This window comes from Salvelinus fontinalis, chromosome 10 (assembly GCF_029448725.1).
Source record: "Salvelinus fontinalis isolate EN_2023a chromosome 10, ASM2944872v1, whole genome shotgun sequence".
NCBI classification, from domain to species: Eukaryota; Metazoa; Chordata; class Actinopteri; order Salmoniformes; family Salmonidae; genus Salvelinus; species Salvelinus fontinalis.
Window position 1 is genome coordinate 17452863 of NC_074674.1, and position 22686 is coordinate 17475548.

Consider the following 22686-nt stretch of genomic DNA (forward strand, 5'->3'; position numbering starts at 1 on the left):
TCGGGGGCGGCTCCGGTGCGGGGCGAAGCACCCACTCCGCTCGCGGACAAGTTATCCTCAATGGAGGCTCCGGACCGCGGCTCGTCGCCCGAGCCTCCGGACCGCGGACCGTCTCCGAAGGCTCCGGACCTCGAACCGTCTCTGGAGGTTCCGGACCTCGGACCGGCACCGGGCTGGTGACACGCACCTCAGGGCGAGTGCGGGGAGGAGGCACAGGACGTACTGGACTGTGGATGTGCACTGGAGGCCTGATGCGTGGGACCGGTATAGGTGGCACCGGGCTGGTGACACGTACCTCAGGGCGAGTGCGGGGAGGAGGTACAGGGCGCACTGGGGATACAGCGCGTAGAGCCGGCGCAGGATATCCTGGACCGAGGAGGCGCACTGGAGACCACGCACGCTGAGCCGGCACAAGCCATCCTGGACAGATACCCACTTTAGCACGACAAGTGCGAGGAGCTGGCACAGAACGCACCGGGCTGTGAATGCGCACTGGAGACACAGTCCGTATTACCGCAAAACATGGTGCCTGACCGGTCACACGCTCCCCACGGTGAGTTGGTTCTGGTTCACTCCCCTCAACTTTCGCTGCCCACTCCTCGCTCAATCTGTCCGTCCCAATATTCCTCCTCCGTCTCTGACTCACCTCTCAGCGTCGCCGACCACTCCGTGTGCCACCCCCCCAAAAAATAATTTGGGCTGTCTTTTGGGCTTGCGTCGTGGCCGCGAACCCTCCTCCTGTGCACGCTGCTTGGTCCATTGGTGGTGGGATCTTCTGTCATGTTCATTAGAATAACTGGACCAAAGCGCAGCGTGATCTGGGTTCCACATCTTATTATTTCTATGTGAAACTCACAGCAAAACCAAAACAATACATCTCCAAACGAAACATGAAGCTAACAATAGTCCTAACAAGCAACTATCCATAGTCAAGATCCCACAAAGCACAAATGGGGAATGGCTGCCTAAATAGGATCCCCAATCAGAGACAACGACAAACAGCTGCCTCTGATTGGGAACCATACCTGGCCAACATAGAAACAGAATCCCCTAGATGACCCACCCTAGTCACACCCCGACCTTTCCAACATAGAGAATAAAAGCTCTCTATGGTCAGGGCGTGACACAAGGTTAATGCAGCTGGTGGCCACACCAGATGCGTGGACTCGAGTCACATGACTTGGACTCGAGTCAGACTCAAGTCACAAATATTACTATTGAGAAAATTAAGTTATTAATTACACTTTGGCTGGTGTATAAATACACCCAGTCACTAAAGATACAGTTGTCCTTCCTAACTCAATTGCCAGAGAGGAAGGAAACCGCTCAGGGATTTCATTGAGGCCAATGGTGACATTAAAACAGTTACATAGTTTTCTCTTATCACAGCCATTAAACTAAGGACGGATCAACAACATTGTAGTTACTTCACAATACTAACCTAAAATGACAGAGTGAAAAGAAGGAAGCCGGTACAGATTAAATATTCCAAACATGCATCCTGTTTGTAATGAGACACTAAAATAATACTGCAAAAAAGTAGCAAATTAATTAACTTTATGTCCTGAAATCAAAGTTACGTTTAGGGTAAATCCAACACAGCACATTACTGAGTACCACTCTCCACATTTTCAAGCATGGTGATGGCTGCATCATGTTCTGGGTATGATTGTAATCATTAACATGAGATGTTCATTATGTGTAGGTAATCCTTTCTAACGCAGCATTTTTGAAATATATAATGAAGAACTGCAAACGTGTTGCTCTCCACTTTCTGAAGGACCAAGTTTTTAAATCAGTGGAATGCCCGGTGGAAGCAGAGTATGATTCTGGCGTTTGATTGCAAATATACAGAGGGAGTCGAATAGAGAACACACAGAAGGCTGCTGTATAAAACACCTGTCTCCGGATTACATCTTCAAACTAAGTGCAGCCATGGCGTCTGTGACAGAGAGGGAGAAGCATTCATCCATGTATATGGGTAAGAGAGTATAGCTAGCAACATTTTCAGACATTCTACATTTCTAATATTGTCAGAAAGTCATTGCAAGATAAAATGTAATGTTAGCTAGCTAGCTAAAGTTAGCTGGCTGGCTCACGTTACATGTATGATTTATGTAGTAATGTTATTTGTATCGCAGAGCCATTTGCATTGCTAGATTATAGCCTAATGTTAGCTAGCTAACGTTGAACCTAGTTGGTGAGCTACCTACAGATTCATGCAGGGTAGTATCATTATGAGTTGGGATTATGATGAATTGTTTAGCTATCTAGCTAGCTAACGTAAACTCACTCACTTTTGTACATCGCCTTGGTCCATACAATTGACCTTATTTTAGCGCCCCAAAAACGTAATACTTCCAGATCAACTGTAATGTCAATACCATTGTAAAGCACACTTTCTCCCCTTTCCAACTAAATAAATGACATGACCTAAACGCTGCCCGTTTCTCCATAATTCAAAAAGGCAATGAGCACCGTCGGGTGTTTTTAAAAATGGCGGGGGGTGATTAATGGGTGATAGTGAGAAGGAGAGATGTTGTGTGGGATAATTGCTTTTTTTCCCACTCCATCTGTCCAATTTATCACCTCTAAAATGTAAATAAAACACTATAAAGAGTTTATATAATGTCTCATTACATACCTATTTGAAGGTTTGTGTCAAATGAATCAGGCTTTTAGGGCGGTGCTAAAATGATCTTAGAAGTGAACAGCGGCTTTGAGAATAATGATTGCATGCAATGATGACGCAGAAAATGACTTGGTATCCACCCTTACCCCCACTGCCACTGTCCATTTCTTGTTTTTAAAGGATGAGAGAAGTGCTACACCTGGTGGAGAGAGATTGTAAGACAGAAATAGTTGCTTTATGCGTGCTGTACGTTACGACATGACACGTTACAATGTAACGGAGGGTCCGTTTTATCAACTTTTCTGCAATACTATAGAGCCATTACCATGTCGATCAACGCTTGAATAGAAACGTAGTTCACACCCCCGATTTTGAAGTCAACACAGTCGCTACAGTCCCATTAGTTTTCTTTGTAGCCTCGTTTGAATGTTGCGGTTGTGCACATTTGTACGGAATGGGGTGAGTTTACGTTACATATCTAAACTAAAAAGACTCCACTATAAAAGTAACAATTTACACCTTCTGTATCCTGTGCATGGAACAAATAAACTTAGATTGTATTTGATATAGTGTGTGTTTACCAGAGACGGTAATGTGAAGAACAACATGACCTGCACCAAAGTCAAATTAGGATATAAAGTTAGGCCAACGAGACAAAGTTCTAAAATTCACTGTTAAAATGCCCTGTTTTTATTTTGTCACACTCACAACCTTAAGCTATTTTCTGTAATAAGCTCACCATTAACTTGTAAATAATGAGTTTATTTTCATGTAATAATGAATACAAATTGGCTAATGTTAAGACATTGTCAGCTATATTATATGGTCATTATTTGAACTGGCTAGCCAGCTAACTCAACATTAGCTAGCTAGCTAAGAAGCTAGAAACGAACCAAAGCATTGTTTAGAAAGTTGCTTTTAGTTGCCTGGTTTGCTAGATTGACATATACTAAATTCATTTAACTGGATGGGTTTACTGGTGTTAAATACACCAGTTATGCTATTTTGCTGATGTCATGCAGGCCGTGGTTTTTGTGTTTTTACTTTTTCATAACGACAACGACAAGTTTGATGTCGGATGACAATAGAATGATCTTGAAGTCACTTCGACAACTGTCTACAGACATGTCGATAGACATAGTATCAACTTGAAATCTTTGGTTGTTTAGTACACTACCGTACTCACTCTGTTTAGCACATGGCCTCACATGTGAATCCTTAAAGAGATGGGTGGGGTCCAAGGCTTAAGAGGGTGTGAACGATGCTGAATGGATTTAGACAAAGAGCTCTCCCGTAGGTGTACCAAAACATTCAAGAGTTTATCAACTTTTAAAGCAGAATTAGTTACACATTGTTCCTGAACTGTAGTGTATGATATACCATTTTATAGGTCTGAGTCTGTAAAAAAACACCATTTAAAATGTCGTTACATAATACCAAATCGAGCTGGTTGGTCACATATCAGTCTTTTACAACAGGCCAAAAAGAACCACAATGGATGTCACGGAGGAAAGGGATGGAATCAAAGAGCGGCCCTATTGGGGTGACCTTCTGGTCACTTCAGTTGCAATGGGGTTGCCAGAGAGACAGTCACAATTTGTAATGTAATCTATCCAGTGTCATATGTGACCAACCGGCTTGATTCGGTCTTATGTAGCAAAATGTGAAATGTTTTTTGTTGTTGATAAAAGTAGAGACTCAGAGCTAGATAACTGTACAGTGGCTTCGGAAAGTATTCAGACCCCTTGACTTTTTCCACATTTTGTTACGTTATTCTGAAATGGATTAAACCGTTTTCTCCCCTCATCAATCTACACACAATACCCCATAATGACAAAGCAAAAACAGGTTTTTAGAAATGTTTGCAAATTAAAAAACTTAAATACATAATTAAGACCCTTTACTTGGTACATTGTTGAAGCACCTTTGGCAACGATTACAGCATTGATTATTCTTGGTATGACACTACAAGCTTGGCACAACTGTATTTGGGGAGTTTTTCCCATTCTTCTCTGCAGATCCTCTCATGCTGGATGGGGAGCGTCGCTGCACAGCTATTTTCAGGTCTCTACAGAGATGTTCGATCGGGTTCAAGTCTGGGCTCTGGCTAGGCCACTCAAGGACATTCAGAGACTTCACCCGAAGCCACTCCTGCGTTGTCTTGGCTGTGTGCTTAGGGTCGTTGTCCTGTTGGAAGGTGAACCTTCACCCCAGTGTGAGGACCTGAGCACTCCGGAGCAGGATTTCATCAAGGATCTATCTGTCCTTATCTCCGTTCATATTTGCTATGATCCTGATTAGCCTCACAGTCCCTGACGCTGAAAAACATCCCCACAGCATGATGCTGTCACCCCCATGCTTCACCGTAGGGATGGTGCCAGGTTTTCTCCAGACGTGAAGCTTGGCATTCAGGCCAAGAGTTCAGTCTTGGTTTCATCAGACCAGAGAATCTTGTTGCTCATGGTCTGAGAGTCTTTAGGTGCCTGTTTGCAAACTCCAAGCAGGCTGTCATGTGCCTTTTACTGAGGAGTGGCTTATGTCTGGCCACTCTACCATAAAGACCTGATTGGTGGAGTGCTACAGAGATGGTTGTCCTGGAAGGTTCTCCCATCTCCACAGAGGAACTCTGGAGCTCTGTCAGAGTGACCATCGGGTTCTTGGTCATCTCCCTGACCAAGGCACTTCTCCCCCGATTGCTCAGTTTGGCTGGGTGGCCAGCTCTAGGAAGAGTCTTGGTGGTTCCAAACTTCTTCCATTTAAGAATGATGGAGAACGCTGTGTTCTTGGGGACCTTCAATGCTGCAGACATTTTTTGGTACCCTTAACCAGATCTGTGCCTCGACACAGAGCTCGACAGACAATTCCTTTGACCTCATAGCTTAGTTTTTGCTCTGACGTGCACTGTCAACTGTGGGACCTTATATAGACAGGTGTGTGCCTTTCCAAATCATGTCCAATAAATTGAATTTACCACAGGTGGACTCCAATTAAGTTGTAGAAACATCTCAAGGGTGATCAATGGAAACAGGATGCACCTGAGCTCAATCTGATAGCAAAGGGTCTGAATACTTATGTAAATAAGGTATTAAATTATTATTTTTATACATTTGCAAACATTTAAAAAATATTGTTTTCACTTTGTCATTATGGAGTATTGTGTGTAGTTTGCTGAGGATAAAAACATATATATTTTAAAGAACGTAACATAATGTGGAAAATGTCAAGGGGTCTGAATACATTTCAAATGGCATATTGTGTGCAAATAGTTAAAGTACAAAAGTGAATATAAATAAACATAAATATGGGTTGTATTTACAATGGTGTTCTTCACTGGATGCCCTTTTCTTGTGGCAACATATCACATCGTTCTGCTGTGATTGCACACTGTGGTATTTCACCCAACAGATATGGGAGTTTATCAAAATGGTGTTTGTTTTCAAATTATGTGTGGGTCTGTGTAATCTGAGGGAAATCTGTATCTCTACTGTGGTCATACATTTGGCAGGAGGTTAGGAAGTGCAACTCAGTTTCCACCTCATTTTGTGGGCAGTGTGCACATAGCCTGTCTTCTCTTGAGAGCCAGGTCTGCCTTTCTCAATACAGTGCCTTGCAAAAGTATTCATCCCCCTTGGCGTTTTTCCTATTTTGTTGCATTACAACTTGTAATATAAATAGATTTTTATTTGGAATTCATGTAATGGACATACACAAATGGAAAAGTGGTGTGTGCATATGTATTCACCCCCTTTGCTATGAAGCCCCTAAATAAGATCTGGTGCAACCACTTACCTTCAGAAGTCACATAATTAGTTAAACAAAGTCCACCTGTGTGCAATCTAAGTGTCACATGATCTCAGTATATATACACACCTTTTCTGAAAGGCCCCCAGAGTCTGCAACACCACCAAGCAAGGGAAACCACCAAAATCTGAAACTTTGAGCATCCCACAGAGCATCATTAAATCCATTATTAAAAAATGTCAAGAATATGGCACCACAAAAAAACCTGCCAAGAGAGGGCTGCCCACCAAAACTCACGGACCAGACAAGGAGGGCATTAATCAGAGAGGCAAGGAGGGCAAAAATCAGAGGCAACAAAGAGACCAAAGATAACCTTGAAGGGGCTGCAAAGCTCCACAGCGGAGATTGGAGTATCTGTCCATAGGACCACTTAAGCCGGACACTCCACAGAGCAGGGCTTTACGGAAGAGTGGCCAAAAAGAGCCATTGCTTAACCTTTTCATGTGTGAGTTACAAATATCTCTAACGGTCACCCCAGCGTGAGTTTTTTTATGCACGTGATGTTAGAACGTTCTCTCCCTTCCAGAATGTGATTGTTACGTAACAGTACATTTAATCCGTGCTGCCCTCAAACCAAGGCACTGTTTTTATTTGTAGGCTTGTCAATTTAAAATTATTTTCTAACAAATTTTTATTTTCTTAGATCAGTTTGAATTGAGGTGTGTTCCGCCTCCTCATTCATTCACATAAGTAGTCATTTTTGCTTTTGCGGACAATTTTTCTTTTACATTTTGTTCCCGTTTGTGCAGTTCAAGTCAGCAGACATTTGCGCATGTCCCGTCAGAACAGGACCTGCACACAGGTGTTCACCTTTTCTGTCTGTTCGCATCGTAGTCATTGTTGTTTTCGTTAACAATAATAACTTTGGAAATGTGTGCGTTTCTATCAAAGTGCCTAATTATGTTTTAATAGTTTCTGTGTGTCGTTTCTATATTTGTGTATATTCTTTATAACTGCGGACACGCAAGGTAACGTTACTCATTTCAAAACATTTATGGTGTTATTTTCAAATCGTTTTTATGTAGCTAGCTACATTCTTCTACTAGCTCTGTAAAACAATGCTAATTGCGTCAGAAGTATTAGCTTGTGTTGCATTTTGAAGCTACCCTGGCCATATGACTCCCAAGTCGCGCAGCCGTCACTAGACACCCTGGTTCAAATTATGTTAATAGTTTCTGTATGTGATTTGCATGTATGTCCAATTACAAAAAATACCTTGTTCAGTAATAATCTCACCTGTTAGTTGGCGGTGAACTATGTGGCCATTGATGGCAGCAGTGTCGATCAGATGGAAAAATATCTTCTTATACCACTTGGTCGTTTTCCGAGTGCATTCCACAAAGCTGTTTATCATGTCCGCCTTATCCACTGCCCCTATTTTGAGGCTATAGTCAAGCACACAGTCTGGTTGGATTTTTCGCTCTCCCGTCAGGTGGTCAACCTTCCCTGTGGCCGGCATGGTTGCTGTATAGACAGTGGAGAGGACATGGACGTCTTGTTTGTCATGCCACTTTACTGCCATCTGTTGGCCATTCTCCTTGTACTCCACGTCTTCTTACTGCATCCGAATGCCGGCATCCTCTTCATGTTTGACCTGACTGTGCCACAGGCCCCTGTGCTATTGGAGAGCAGATGCTGGAAGAGTGTGGGACTGCTGTAACAATTGTCCACAAGTGTCCTTTGCTGAGATGAGGAGCCAGCATGGTCATCACCACGGACCCGGACACCCCAAGCCCCTCATAATGTTGGATGTCAGTGGTGGACCCTGTGTAAACAATAATGTCCTCGACAAATCCCGTCTTCACATCGTAAATGACAAAGACCTTGACCCCAAAACTGTGCTTTTTGGAGGGAATATATTGACGGAACGCCAGCCTACCTTTCCCTAACATCCGGTATTCATCAATGCATAGGTCCTTGTATGGCACAAAGACCTGACAAAATGCTAATGTCAAGCTAGTAAGAACATTTCTTTCTTGGTAAACTCAGCGAAAAAAAGAAAACGTCCTCTCTTATTTTCAGCAAACTTAACATGTGTAAATATTTGAATGAACATAACAAGATTCAATAACAGACATGTGACTTACAGAAATAGAATAATGTGTCCCCAAAATAAAAAGTAACAGTCAGTATCTGGTGTGGTCAACAGCAGCATTAAGTACTGCCGTGCATCTCCTCCTCATGGACTGCACCAGATTTGCCAGTTTCTGCTGTAAGATGTTACCCCACTCTTCCACCAAGGCACCTGCAAGTTCCCAGACATTTCCGTGGGAATGGCCCTAGCCCTCACCCTCCGATCCAACAGGTCCCAGTGTTCTGGCCATGACAGAACACTGACATTCCTGGCTTGCAGGAAATCACGCACAGAATGAGCAGTATGGCTGGTGGCATTGTCATGCTGGAGGGTCATGTCAGGATGAGCCTGCAGGAAGGGTAGCACATGAGGGAGGAGGATGTCTTCCCTGTAACGCACAGCGTTGAGATTGCCTGCAATGACAACAAGCTCAGTCCGATTAATATTTAAATAAAAAAATAACCTTTATTTAACCAGGTAGGCCAGTTGAGAACAAGTAATCATTTACAACTGCAACCTGGCCAAGATGAAGCAAAGCAGTGCGACAAAAACAACAGAGTTACACAAACAAACGTACAGTCAATAACACAATTGAAAAAATCTATTTACAGTGTGTGCAAATGTAGAAGAGTAGGGAGGTAGGCAAATAATTAGGCCATAGAGGCAAAATAATTACACTTTAGCATTGTAATTGATGGATGTGCAAGTAGAGATACTGGGGTGCAAAAGAGCAAGAGGGTAAGTATTAATATGGGGATGAGGTAGATGGGTGTGCTATTTACAGATGGGCCGGGTACAGTGATCGGTAAGCTTCTCTGACAGCTGATGCTTAAAGTTTGTTCCAGTCATTGGCAGCAGAGAACTGGAAGGTAAGGCGGCCAAAGGAAGTGTTGGCTTTGGGGATGACCAGTGAAATATACCTGCTGGAGCGAGTGCTATGGGTGGGTGTTGCTATGGTGACCAGTGAGCTGAGATAAGGCAGGGCTTTACCTAGCAAAGACTTATAGAGGACCTGGAGGCAGTGGGTTTGGCGACGGATATGTAGTGAGGGCCAGCCGTCGAGAGCATACAGGTCGCAATGGTGGGTAGTATATGGGGCTTTGGTGACAAAACTGATGGCACTGTGATAGACTGCATCCAATTTGTTGAGTAGAGTGTTGGAGGCTATTTTGTAGATGACATCGCCGAAGTCAAGGATCAGTAGGATAGTTAGTTGTAAGAGGGTACGTTTGGCAGCATGAGTGGAGGCTTTGTTGCGAAATAGGAAGCCGATTTAATTTGGATTGGAGATGATTAATGAGTCTGGAAGGAGAGTTTACAGTCTAACCAGACACTTAGGTATTTGTAGTTGTCCACATATTCTAGTTCAGAACCGTCCAGAGTAGTGATGCTAGTCGGGCGGGAAGGTGCAGGCGGCAATCGGTTGAAGGGCATGCATTTAGTTTTAATAGCATTTAAAGCAGTTGGCCACGGAAAGAATGTTGTATGGCGTTGAAGCTGGTTTGGAGGTTTGTTAGCACAGTGTCCAAAGAAGGGCCAGATATATACAGAATGGTGTTGTCTGCGTTGAGGTGGATCAGAGAAATCACCAGCAGCAAGAGCGACATCATTGATATATAAAGAGAAAAGAGTCACCCCCATAGAGACTGCCAGAGGTCCGGACAACAGGCCCTCCGATGATGCTGTGACACATCGCCCCAGACCATGACGGACCCTCCACCTCCAAATCGATCCCGCTCCAGTGTACAGGCCTCGGTGTAATGCTCATTCCTTTCGACAATAACCGCGAATCCGACCATCATTTGTCTGGTGAGACAAAACCGCAATTCGTCAGTGAAGAGCACTTTTTGCCAGTCCTGTCTGGTCCAGCGACGGTGGGTTGTGCCCATACGCGACGTTGTTGCCGGTTGAGGACCTGCCTTACAACAGGCCTACAAGCCCTCAGTCCAGCCTCTCTCAGCCTATTGCGGACAGTCTGAGCACTGATGGAGGGACTGTGCGTTCCTGGTGTAACTCGGGCAGTTGTTGCTGCCATCCCCTACCTCTACTGCAGGTGTGATGTTCGGATGTACCGATCCTGTGCTGGTGTGCTGGTGTTGTTACACGTGGTCTGCCACTGCAAGGACGATCAGCTGTCCATCCTGTCTCCCTGTAGCGCTGTCTTAGGTGTCTCACAGTACGGATATTGCAATTTATTGCCCTTGCCACATCTGCAGTCCTCATGCCTCCTTGCAGCATGCCTAAGGCACGTTCACGCAGATGAGCAGGGACACTGGGCATCTTTCTTTTGGTGTTTTTCAGAGTCAGTAGAAAGACCTCTTTAGTGTCCTAAGTTTTCATAACTGTGACCTTAATTGCCTACCGTCTGTAAGTTGTTAGTGTCTTAAGGACAGTGTTTGTGTTAAATGTTTCTGAAAAAACTGTGGCCAGCTCAAATGCAGATTGCTGTGTCATTCAAAACGGGCCATTCTAAATAAGCATTCTAATCACACCGGTTTGATCGTACGCTACAGGGACCACTGTAGAATGATCACACCCGTGTGATAGTACATGTGAAAAGGTTAAAGGAAAACGTAAAACACATTTGGTGTTTGCCAAAAGGCATGTGGGGGACTCCAGGATCTAAAAGGATCTAAAATTGAACTTTTTGGCCATCAAGAAAAACGCTATGTCTAGCGCAAACCCAACACCTCTCATCACCCCATCCCCACAGTGAAGCATGGTGGTGGCAGCATCATGCTGTGGGGATGTTTTTCCATCGGCAGGGACTGGGAAACTGGTCAGAATTGAAGGAATGATGGATGGCGCTAAATACAGGGAAATTGAGGGAAAGCTGTTTGTCTACCAGAGAATTGAGACTGGTACGGATGTTCACCTTCCAGGAGGACAATGACCCTAAGCATACTGCTAAATCAACACTTGAGTGGTTTAAGGGGAAACATTTAAATGACTTGGAATGGCCTAGTCAAAGCCCAGACCTCAATCCAATTGAGAATCTGTGGTATGACTTGAAGATTGCTGTACACCAGCGGAACCCATCCAACTTGAAGGAGCTGGAGCAGTTTTGACTTGAAGAATGGGCAAAAATCCCAGTGGCTAGATATGCCAAGCTTAAAGAGACATACCCCAAGAGATATGCAGCTGTAATTGCTGCAAAAGTTGGCTCTACAAAGTATTGACATTGGGGGGTTAAATAGTTACGCACACTCAAGTTTTCAGTTTTTCTGTCTTATTGTTTGTTTCACAATAAAAACATATTTTGCATCTTCAAAGTGGTAGATATGCTGTGTAAATCAAATGATACAAAGCACCCAAAAGTTCATTTTAATTTCAGGTTTAAAGGCAATAAAATAGGAAAAATGCCAAGGGGGGTGAATACTTTTGTAAGCCACTGTAGCAAGGCTATGCTCACTGACTCTGTACCAAGTCAAAACTTTCATTAATGTTGGGTCAGTCACAGTGGTCAGGTATTTTGCCACTGTATACTCTCTGTTTGGGGGCAAATAGAATTCTAGTTTGCTCTTGTTTTTTTTGTAAATTCTCTCCAATGTGTCAAGTAATTATTTTTGTTTTCTCATGATTTTGGTGGGCCTAATTGTGTTGCTATCCTGGGGCTCTGTGGGGTCTGTTTGTGAACAGAGTTTTCCGGATTGACTGACCTTCATGTCTTATAGAAATGGATGGACTGTCATTTCTCTTTCATAATTTCAGATTTTCTTGTCATAGTATGGACTTGGGCTGTCTTCTGTACACATTCTCTACCCTGTCAGAACACAACTGATTGGCTCAAACGCATTAAGGAAAGAAATTCCACAAGTTACAACTTTTTATAATGCATACCTGTTCATTGAAATGGATTCCAGGTGACTGCCTCATGAAGCTGGTTGAGAGAATGCCAATCGTGTGCAAAGCTGTTAAAGGCAAAGGGTGGCTATTTGAATAATCTCAAATATAAAATACATTTTGATTTGTTTACCACTTTTTTGATTACTACATGATTCCATATGTGTTATTTCATAGTTTAATGTCTTCACTATTACTATTGTAGAAAATAGTAAAAATGAAGAAAAAAAAACTTGAATGAGTAGGCGTTCCAAAACTTTTGACCGGTAGTGTAACTCTGCTGCAGAGGATATGTTCATTAAAGTTACCAGCCTCTGAAATTGCAGTCCAAATAAATGCTTCACAGAGTTCAAGTAACAGACACATCTCAACATCAATTGTTCAGAGGAGACTGCATGAGTCAGGACTTGCTTGGGCCAAGAAACATGATCAATAGACATTACAGCGGTGTAAATCTCTGCATGTGTGGTTCCCACCCGTGAAGCATGGAGAAGGTGTGATGGTGTGGGGGTGCTTTGCTGGTGACACTGTCATTGATTTATTTAGAAATCAAGGCACACTTAACCAGCATGGTTACCACAGCATGCTGCAGTGATACACCACCCGATCTGGTTTGGCTTAGTGGGACTATTATTTGTTTTTCAACAAGACAATGACAAATCAAGACAAATCCAGGTTGTCTAAGGGCTATCTGACCAAGAAGGAGAGTGAGGGGAGTGCTGAATCAAATGATCTGAAGCATGGGGTGGGAGGTATCCTACTGCTTAGAGCATTGGGCCAGTAAACGAAAGGTTTGTGGATCGACTCCCCGAGCTGACAAGGTAAAAATGTTGTTTTGCCACTGAACAAGGCAGTTAACTTCTCTAGGGGAGGGGGCAGCATTCGGAATTTTGGATGAAATGCATGCCCAAATTAAACGGCCTGTTTCTCGGGCCCAGAAGATATGATATGCATGTAACTGGTAGATTTGGATAGAAAACACTCTAAAGTTTCCAATACTGTTAAAATAGTGTCTGAGAGTGTAACAGAACTGATTTGGCAGGCAAAACCCTGAGAAAAATCCATTCAGGAAGTATTTTTTATTTTTTTGGTTAGTAGTTTTCTATTCAATGCCATTACAGTATCCCTTGACTTAGGACCCCACCTGCATTTTCTATGCCTTCCACTAGATGTCAACAGTCTTTAGAAAGTGTTTCAGTCTTGTATTCTGAAAAATGAGGAAGTAAGAGCAGTCTGAATGAGTGGACCCTAAAGTTTCACTGTTTTTCTTGCGCACAACCGCGAAAGTACATTTCTTGTTTACATTTTATATTGACAACGTTATTGTCCGGTTGAAATAGTATCGATTATTTAGGCTAAAAACAACCTGAGGTTTGAATATAAACATCGTTTGACATGTTTCTATAAACTTTACGGATACAGTTTGGACTGCGTTTGAGCCTTTGATTACTGAAGAAAACGCGTGAACAAAACGGAGGTTTTTGGGTATAAAGAGACTTTATCGAACAAGAGGAACATTTATTGAGTAAATTAATGTTTGCTGAGTGCAACCATATGAATATCATCAAAGGTAAGGGATTAATTTGATCTCTTTCTAAATTGTGTAACTGTTCTATCTGGCTGGCTACTGTTTGTAGTGATTTGTCTTGTGGGCTATGTTTTCATAATCGTAATGTATGCTTTCGCGTGAAGCACTTTTTAAAACTGACACCGTGGTTGTAGTCACAAGAAGTTAATCTTTAAACCTATGTAAAATATGTTTTGTTTTCTGAATTTTTTTTAATGAGTATTTCTGTATTTGAATTTGGCGCCCAGCAGTTTCACTGGCTGTTAAAAGGTGGGACGCTACCGTATAAATATTAAATATTAAATATTAAATATTATTAAATATTAAATATTATTATTTTTATCACCAGACCTCAACCCAATTGAGATGGTTTGGGATGATTTGGACCGCAGAGTAAAGGAAAAGCAGTGCTCAGCATACAGTGGGGCAAAAAAGTATTTAGTCAGACACCAATTGTGCAAGTTCTCCCACTTAAAAAGATGAGAGAGGCCTGTAATTTTCATCATAGGTACACTTCAACTATGACAGACAAAATTAGAATTTTCTTTCTCCAGAAAATCACATAGTATGTAGGATTTTTAATGAATTTATTTGCAAATTATGGTGGAAAATAAGTATTTGGTCACCTACAAACAAGCAAGATTTCTGGCTCTCAAAGACCTGTAACTTCTTCTTTAAGAGGCTCCTCTGTCCTCCACTCGTTACTGTATTAATGGCACCTGTTTGAACTTGTTATCAGTATAAAAGACACCTGTCCACAACCTCAAACAGTCGTTGCTGTTTGTTGTAGGAGCCAAACATATTGGAGAAGTGGTTAATCCATACATCTCCGTTTTCCCAGAAATGGTTACATTCTATGGATTCTTCAATTACATTGGAGCTGATTTCTGATGTGCTGATCCTTCTTTTTCTGTAGTGTATTTCAAATCAAATCAAATTGTATTTGTCATTACACATGGTTAACAGATGTTAATGCGAGTGTAGCGAAATGTTGGGGCTTCTACATTTACATTACATTTAACCTGTTCGGCGTGCAAGCCGACGTCAGTACACTTATGACAACAGCCAGCTCAAAGTGCAGGGCGCGAAATTCAAAATATATATTTTTTAAATATTTAACTTTCACACATTAACAAGTCCAATACAGCATCTGAAAGGTGCACATCTTGTGAATCAAGCCAACATGTCCGATTTTTTAAATGTTTTACAGGGAAGACACAATATGTAAATCTATTAGCTAACCACGTTAGCAAAAGACACCACTTTTCTTACTCCATCAGTTTTTTACTCCATCAGTAGCTATCACAAATTCGACCAAATAAAGATACAAATAGCCACTAACCAAGAAACAAATTCATCAGATGACAGTCTGATAACATATTTATTGTATAGCATATGTTTTGTTAGAAAAATGTGCATATTTCAGGTATAAATCATAGTTTACCATTGCAGCCACCATCACAACTCGACTAGAATAACTACAGAGAGCAACGTGTATTACCTAATTACTCATCATAAAACATTTCTTAAAAATACACAGCATACAGCAATTGAAAGACACAGATCTTGTGAATCCAGACAATATTTCAGATTTTCTAAGTGTTTTACAGCGAAAACACAATATAGCATTATATTAACTGAGCACAGTAGCAAACCACACAACAGCATTGATTCCAGCCAAACATAGCGATAACGTATTCACCACCAAAATATATTAATTTTCACTAACCTTCTCAGAATTCTTCAGATGACAGTCCTGTAACATCATATTACACAATGCATATAGAGTTTGTTCGAAAATGTACATATTTAGCGGCACAAATCGTGCTTATACAATGAAAATAGTGTCCAAATACTCAAGCAATCTGTCCGGCGCCATCTTGGAAAGACACCTATTCTTATCGAAAACTATTCATAAACTTGACTAAAAAAATACAGGTTGGACAGCAATTGAAAGACAAATTAGTTCTTAATGCAATCGCTGAATTACATTTTTAAAATTAACGTTACTGCGCAATGCAGGGTGCGATAAAGCAAGACTACACTGCAAGTAATGGCGTCTTATGCATTTTACTTTTTCCAACAGAACAATGAATTATCAGTATAAATAGTTCTTACTTTTGGATGAACTCCCATCAGAATCTTGGGAAAGGTGTCCTTTGTCCAAAAGAATCGTTGCTAGGTTGGAGAACGTCGTCTTCAACGTTGCAATTAGCAGTAAACAATAGCCATGTGGGCCAGAGATACCCAACTTCCTACAACGTCACGAAAATAAATACCCGAAAATCGCAATATACTGACATAAACTGATATAATTTGGTTAAAAATAACAACATTACGATGTCTTTAACACCTATATTGAATAAAAACAGAGCCGGATATAACTAGGAGCTAAAACAAGAGGTTCTAACATAACATGCCAAGACCCTCCCTGCGTCAGAGCGAAGAGTGGAAAGATGGGACATTTCGGTTCCAAGCAATTTATAACCTTTGGGAACTACGTAGAAACTCCATTTCAACTCTCCCTATTCGCTGACACCTAGTGGAAGGCGTATGCAGTGCATCTCAACCAATAAAGGACAGGCAAATTAATACACAGGTCTCAGAACAGCCAGCCAAATTCTGCATTCTGACATACACATAGGAAAATTGCTCTAAGTCGAGTTCTGTTTCACCCACAGATATAATTCAAACGGTTTTAGAAACTAGAGAGTGTTTTCTATCCAATAGTAATAATATTATGCATATTGTACGAGCAAGAATTGAGTAGGAGGTCTTTTTGAAATGGTTATCTTTTATCTGGCTACTCAATACTGCCCCTTGATCCCAAAGAGGTTTTAAGTCATTTAGCAGACACTCTTATCCAGAGCGACTTACAAGTACATACATTCATACTTTTTTGTACTGGTCCCCCGTGGGGACCAGTACAAAACGAACCCACAACCCTGGCGTTGCAAGCGCCATGCTCTACCAACTGAGCCACACGGGACCATAGTTCCGTTCTAGTTCCGACCGTGCAGTAATATCTAACAAGTAATCTAACAATTTCACAACAACTACCTTATACACACAAGAGTAAATGAATGAATAAGAATATGGATGAGCAATGGCCGAATGGCATAGGCAACATGCAGTAGATGGTATAGAGTACAGTATATACATATGAGATGAGTAAAATAGGGTATGTAAACATTATAAAAAGTGGCATTGTTTAAAGTGACTAGTGATACATTTATTACATCCAAATTGTATTATTAAAGTGGCTAGAGATTTGAGTCAGTATGTTAGCAGCAGCCACTCAATGTTAGAGATGGCTGTTTAACAGTCTGATGGCCTTGAGATTGAAGCTGTTTTTCAGTCTCTCGGTCCCAGCTTTGATGCACCTGTACTGACCTCGCCTTCTGGATGATAGCAGGGCGAATAGGCAGTGGCTCGGGTGGTTGTTGTCCTTGATGATCTTTTTGGCCTTCCTGTGACATCGGATGGTGTAGATGTCCTGGAGGGCAGGTAGGAAGCCCCCGGTGATACATTGTGCAGACCTGAAAACGCTCTGGAGACCCTTAGTGTTTTGGGTGGAGCAGTTGCTGTACCAGGCCGTGATACAACCCGACAGGATGCTCTCAATTGTGCATCTGTAAAAGTTTATGTGACAAGCCAAATTTCTTCAGACTCTTGATGTTGAAGAGGCGCTGTTGCGCCTTCTTCAACACGCTGCCTGTGTGGGTGGACCATTTCAGTTTGTCTTTGATGTGTACGCCAAGGAAATGTCCACCTTCTCCACTACTGTCCCATTGATGTGGATAGGTGGGTGCTCCCTCTGCTGTCTCCTGAAGTCCACGATCATCTCCTTTGTTTTGTTGACGTTGAGTGTGAGGTTATTTTCCTGACACCACACTCCGAGGGCCCTCACATCCTCCCTGTAGTCCGTCTCGTCGTTGTTGGTAATCACGCCTACCACTGTAGTGTCGTCTGCAAACTTGATGAATGAGTTGTAGGCGTGCATGGCCATGCAGTCATGGGTGAACAGTAGAGGACTGAGAACGCACCCTTGTGGGGCCCCAGTGTTGAGGATCAGCGGGGTGGAGATGTTTCCAACCCTCACCACCTGGGGGTGGCCCGTCAGAAAGTCCAGGACCCAGTTGCACAGGGCGGGGTCGAGACCCAGGGTCTCGAGCTTAATGATGAGTTTGGAGGGTACCATGGTTTTAAATGCTGAGCTGTAATCGATGAACACCATTCTTATATAGGTTTTTCTCTTGTCAGGTTGGGTTAGGGTAGTTTGCAGTGTGATTGCGATTGCATCGTCTGTGGACCTATTGGGGCGGTAAGCAAATTGGAGTGTGTGTAGGGTGGAGGGGATATGATCCTTGACTAGTCTCTGAGAGCACTTCATGATGACAGAAGTGAGTGCTATGGGGCGATAGTCATTTAGCTCAGTTACCTTAGCTTTCTTGGGAACAGGAACAATGGTGGCCCTCTTGAAACATGTGGGAACAGCAGACTGGGATAGGGATTGATTGAATATGTCCGTAAACACACCAGCCAGCTGGTCTGCACATGCTATGGATGCCGTCTGGGCCGGCAGCCTTGCAAGGGTTAACACGTTTAAATGTTTTACTCATTTTGGCTGCAGCGAAGGAGAGCCCGCAGGTTTTGGTAGCGGGCTGTGTCACTGTATTGTCCTCAAAGCGAGCAAAGAAGTTGTTTAGTTTGTCTGGGAGCAAGACATCGGTGTCCGCGACGGGGCTGGTTTTCTTTTTGTAATCCGTGATTGACTGTAGACCCTGCCACATATGTCTCGTGTCTGAGCCGTTGATTTGCGACTTTATCTTTATACTGACACTTAGCTTTTTTGATTGCCTTGCGGAAGGAAAAGCTACACTGTTTGTATTCGGTCATGTTTCCGGTCGCCTTGCCATGATTAAAAGCAGTGGTTCGCACTTTTAGTTTTACGAAAATTGTGTCATCATTCCATGGTTTCTGGTTGGGGAAGGGTTTAATAGTCACCGTGGGTACAGCACTACCGATGCACTTGCTAATAAACTTGCTCAACGAATCAGCGTATACATCAATGTTGTTGTCCGATGCTGTCCGGAACATATCCCAGTCCACGTAAATGAAGCAATCTTGAAGCGTGGAATAAGATTGGTCGAACCAGCGTTGAACAGATCTGAGCACGGGCGTTTCCTGTTTTAGTTTCTGTCTATAGGCTGGGAGCAACAAAATGGAGTCGTGGTCAGATTTGCTGAAAGGAGGGCGAGGGAGGGCTTTGTATGCATCGCGGAAGTATCAATGATCCAGAATTTTGCCATACCGGGTCACGCATTCGATATGCTGTTAACCTGTTGGGGATGGGGGCGCTGTTTAGACTATTTATGCTAATGTGGCTAATTTTTTAAACGGCTTCCCACAAAATCCTTGATCGTACAATATGCATATTATTATTATTATTGGATAGAAAACAGTCTATAGTTTCTATAGGAGTTGAAATTTTGTCTCTAAGTGGAACAGAGCCCATTCTACAGCAATTTCCCTGACATGGAGTCAGATTTGAGAAACGTTGGCCACTTTTCTGAAGTCATTTAAAAGGGCTCTGTCGTTGCTATGACTATACGGACACTTCTTACGTCTTCCCCTGGATGCCTTTACGTGATGACGATTCCAACGGGCTCGATTGCTCGTTCACAGGCCCTACAAATGAAAAAAACCTTTAGCTAGCAAGTCTTTTCTTGCTGCGTAACGCGCGTGGAAGACACCGACCCTCTCCTGTTCCAAGCGTTAGTTTAGCCTGTTATATTTCTCCGGTCATCTTTTCACTCGTTATAGGAGTTACAAACATCACAAAGTAGTTAATTTAAAGCGTTTTATAGCAATTTATATCCGTTTAGTGCGATTTTGGGACATTTATTTTTGCAACGATGTGAAAAGTTGGAAACGCTTTTCAGTTCATCCCGAACGTAGTTGACATTTCCACATGGCAAGAGGACAGCTTTCCACCAAAAGACGATTGCTCCCAAGAAAGGATCCTTTGCCCAAGATACTGATGGAAGAACAGCTCAAGGTAGGACATTTTTATTATGATAAATCGTGTTTCTGTCGAAACATTTTAGTGGCTTAGGACGCCATGTTTTTTGACGTAGCTTCGCTTGGCGCAAACTGTATTGAAAAGTAAGGATAAATTAAAAAATGTAATAACGCAATTGTATTAAGAATTAAATTGTCTATCAATCCCTGTCCACCCTATATTTTTTAGTCACGTTTATGAGTATTTATGTATAAGAGTAGATCACTGTCTAAGTGGCGCAAGGACGTTTTCTTTACCAGCTTGTCTACATTTCACATTGTCTAACCATGATTTTGGTGGCTAAATATAAACATTTTCGATCAAACTGTATATGCATGTTGTAATGTGATGTTACAGGAGTGTCATCGGAAGAATTCTGAGAAGGTTAGTGAAAAAATTAATATCTTTTGGCGATGTTGACTTTTATCGCTCACTTTGGCTAGAATCAATGCTGGGCTGCTAATTGCTATGTGCTAAGCTAATATAACGATTTATTGTGTTTTCGCTGTAAGACACTTAGAAAATCTGAAATATTGTCTGTATTCACAGGATCTGTGTCTTTCGATTCGTGTATGCTGTGTATTTTTACGAAATGTTTGATGATTAGTAGTTAGGTAAACACGTTGCTCATTGTAATTATTCTAGTCCATTTGTGATGGTGGGTGCAATTGTAAACTATGCCATATACCTGAAATATGCACTTTTTTCTAACAAAACCTATCCCATACCATAAATATGTTATCAGACTGTCATCTAATGAGTTTTTTTGTTGGTTAGGGGCTATAAATATCTTAGTTTAGCCGAATTGGTGATGGCTACTGGTGTTGGTGGACAAATAAAAGATGGTGGAATATGCTAATGTGTTTTTAGGTAATAGATGTACATCTTTACATATTGTGTCTTCCCTGTAAAACATTTTAAAAATCGGAAATGTTGACTGGATTCATAAGATCTGTGTCTTTCATTAGCTGTATTGGACTTTAATGTGTGAAAGTTAAATATTTTAAAAAAATATTTTTTTTGAATTTCGCGGCACTGGTTTTTCAGTGGGGGGGGGGGGGGGGGTGCCGCTAGCGCCACCCTGATCCTAGACAGGTTAAAATGTAGGGAGCCTTGTTTTCAGATTTAAAATCCCCAGCTACAATAAATTCAGCCTCAGGATATGTGGTTTCCAGTTTACTTAGTCCAATGAAGTTCTTTCAGGGCCGTTGAGGTGTTTGCTTGGGAGGGAGATATATATGGCTGTTATTATAATCGAAGGGAAATCTCTTGGTAGATAATGCGGTCGGCATTTGATTGTAAGGAATTCTAGGTCAGGTGAAAAAAAGGACTTGAGTTCCTGTATGTTGTTATGATCACACCACGACTCGTTAATCATAAGGCCTACACCCGCGCCCTTCTTCTTACCAGAGAGATGTTGGCGCGATAAGTGAAGAAACCAGGTGGCTGTACCAACTCTGACAACGTATCCCGAGTGAGTCATGTTTCCGTGAAACAGAATGTTACAATCTCTGATGTCTCTCTGGAAGGCAACCCTTGCTCGAATTTTGTCTACCTTGTTGTAAAGAGACTGGCGAGTAGTCTCTACGGAGCCTGACCAGAAGACTGCTCCATCTGCCCCTTCTGGGGGCAGAGGATCTGCTTCGGGAAAGTCATATTCTTGGTTGTAATGTTGCTAAGTTGACGTTGCTCTTATATCCAATAGTTCCTCCCGGCTGTATGTAATAAGACTTAAGATTTCCTGGGGTAACAGTGTAAGAAATAATACATAAGAAAACGAAATACTGCATAGTTTCCTAAGGACGCGAAGCAACCATCTCTGTCGGCGCAGTCTCTGTCGGCTGTATTTCTGTATTGTTTTAGTGATTCACCATAGTGAAGGCGTATGCTCAGGTTTTCTAGGTCTCTATGTTTTTGGTTGGAATGGTTTCTCAATTTCTTTTAGGTTTTTGCATTCTTCATCAAACCATTTGTCATTGTTGTTAGGTTGTCTCCTTGAAATCTTTAGATTTGATAGCGAAGTTGAGGTCAAATATATTGTCTAGGTTTTCTACTGCCAAGTTTACACCTTCACTATTACAGTGGAACATTTTGTCCAGGAAATTGTCTAGTAGGGATTGAATTTGTTGTTGCCTAATTGTTTTTTGGTAGATTGACACACTACTTTCCTTCCATCTATAGCATTTCTTAATATTATTCAGTTCCTTTGGCTTTGATGCCTCATGATTGAGCATAGCTCTGTTCAAGTAGAGTGTGATTTTGCGGTGTCTAATAGAGCGTTCAGTCAGTCCACTGGCACCCCTAAGAGACTTTGGGTTGAGGTCAGTGATAAAGTAGTCTACAGTACTACTGCCAAGAGATGAGCTATAGGTGTACCTACCATAGGAGTCCCCTCGAAGCCTACCAGTGACTATGTACATACCCAGCGTCCGACAGAGCTGCAGGAGTTGTGACCCATTTTTGTTGGTTGTGTTGTCGTAGTTGTGTCCTGGGTGCATATGGGTGAGGGAATGCTGTCACCTCCAGATAGGTGTTTGTCCCCCTGTGTGCTGAGGGTGTCAGGTTCTTGTCCAGTTCTGGCTTTTAGGTCATTACAGACTAGTCCCTGGGCCTGGAAATTGTTGATCTCCCCCTCTAGGATGGAGAAGCTGTCATTGTTGTAGTATGTGGATTCTATTTGTGGTATATAGGTAGCACACATGAGG